The sequence below is a fragment of the Pteropus vampyrus genome, unplaced genomic scaffold (genome assembly GCF_000151845.1).
Source record: "Pteropus vampyrus isolate Shadow unplaced genomic scaffold, Pvam_2.0 Scaffold22, whole genome shotgun sequence".
NCBI lineage: Eukaryota > Metazoa > Chordata > Mammalia > Chiroptera > Pteropodidae > Pteropus > Pteropus vampyrus.
Window position 1 is genome coordinate 7297512 of NW_011888803.1, and position 2439 is coordinate 7299950.

Consider the following 2439-nt stretch of genomic DNA (forward strand, 5'->3'; position numbering starts at 1 on the left):
GACAAGTTAAATGCAGTAGATTTAAATCCAGTTATCTTCTATTAAGCCAGACAAGAGATTTGCAAGGCATGTAAAATAATACCACACTTTGCATTAATTTTGTTTTGGACACTGTAGTCATTTTCATAAAGTATGTATTTTGTATAATGGGGTTGTTATTAATTTTAAATAAATACATATTTAATCTGTTGTTTTTAATTTGTACATGGTAAATATTGATAGGTATAACTCACATAAACAAAAGCTCTTTGAAGTCCTCAATAATTTTTAAGAGTGTATGGTGTTCTAAGAAAAAAAGTTTGAGAACTGCTAGTCTAAGCTAAAGACTATGTTTCATTCGCTTTCATTTTAAATATTGTGTCTTTGATAATGGCACAGAAGATTTACTATATTTTATGTTTGCGAGATAATATAAAAATATTTTATTTCATATAGCAATTCTTTCTATGATTGTAGAAAATTAAGACACAAATATAAGGAAAAAATTAACAGTATTCATTGAAAACAAATGAATAAATATCTGTATCTCTGGCCTGGGTGATATAATCACTACTAATGGGTTAATTTCCATGGAAAGCATATTCCGAGCTACCAACAGTTAACTTACAAATATACCTACTCTAAATTTTTGAAGAAGACATGGGAAGATGTAATTCTAAATTCGGTCTTGATTATACAAGGTAATGGTCATAGCATCTCTCACAATTTGGGGTTTTGCTTCTGTATTTGTTCGTCTCTTCCTACTGGAGTCCTTTGAGTGGTTTCTTTTTGACTGCAAGAGCCAGAGGATCTGGTACAAAGTATGACTTAATAAATGTTTGTTGAATGACTCAATCAAAATAAAAGTACATGAAAATCATTTCAGACTGGTATTTAAATTTTATTTATGGTTTCTCCAGAGTCAGAAACCCCAGCCAGAGGTGTAATATATCTTCCAAAGATTTAAATAAAAACTCCTTTGATGAATTCAAACAACCAGAAATCAATTCAAGAGATGGTATTTTAGCGAAACTGCAATTTGATTGTGGTATTGCTTTCCCTGGTCAAGTAAGAATCAGAAATGTGTATCACCAGAGAAGGCACATGTGGAACTACACTTTCTGGAAATATTAACAGGCAGAAAAAAATCCTGTTTTCCAAACAGTTCACCTTATTGCTCAAGATCATTGGAAAATATAGCGAGGACTGTCCTTGCATCCTACAACAGCATGACCAGGATTAGAGTGTGCCTAAAAAAATTTTAATGCCTCAAAGAAATTATTAGAAATTATTCCCAAAACACAATCTGAAGACTTACTTCTGGGAGAAAGTTTTTGATTTCCTAATATATTTCCAGTTTCTGGAAAGGTCATCAAATGCATTATGTATATTTCCTAGTGTGAAGCACATAGAGATGATGAAATATTCACCACATGATTACTCTCCAGGTTTCCAATATCTGAAAAGTCTCCAAATTTCAGTCATTCTAATTCAATTTCAGGTAGGAGGGTATGTGGCTCTAATATTTCTTCACAAAATTGTATTACTTCTATTCTTATTGACTTCAAGTTCTTTTGAAGGAGAATTGACACTGTGAGAGTCCTATTGACACTATGAATCTCTGTAATAACTTTTCAACCAACTTCCTGAGTCACTAAAGCCTGGAAATAAAGCTCATTAATCACTAAAATAACCTACGGTATAGAATAAACAAAGAAGAGGACTTTCAAAATTTCGTGAGATAAGTAGTTTATGTGCCTAAAACAGTTCTTGGACACCAGTAAAATATCTAGAAATGAGAAGCTAATTATGTAATAGTTTTATTGTTCTGTCAAAAGGAATTCAAAGAGCTTTAGTTGATAGGAATCTTTTACCGAGCAAGAAACAAAATGCTCATGAACAGGGAGACTTAACGCTAAAAGTAATTAGAAGCTTGGCTTTTAGCAGCTATAGGTTTATAAGGTATTAATAATGGAGTACATTGTTTTTGTTATCATGATTGGTTACTAGAAACTTAAAGTTTATAGGGTAGGAGCACTGTGGAAACTTAATCACGTGGAAACTTAATCACGTATAGCTGATTGGCTAGCTGTAAGGTAACACTAATGAGAGAGCTTAAATTTTTTTATTTTTTATTTTTCAGTTATAGTTGGCATACAATATTATATTAGTTTTAGGTATACGACATAGTGAGTACACATTTGTATAACCTATGAAGTGATGGCCCCGATAAATCTAGTACCCATCTGAAACCATACATAGTTATTACAAGGTTATTAACTATATTCCTTATACTATACTTCACATTCCCATCCTCCCACCCCCTCCCATCTGGTAACCCTCAAAATGTTCTCTGTATTTATGAGTTTCTGTTTTGTTGTTTATTTATTTATTTTTTATTATGATGGCATTAGTTGACACATTTTGTTCTTTAGATTCCACATGTAAGTGAAATCATGG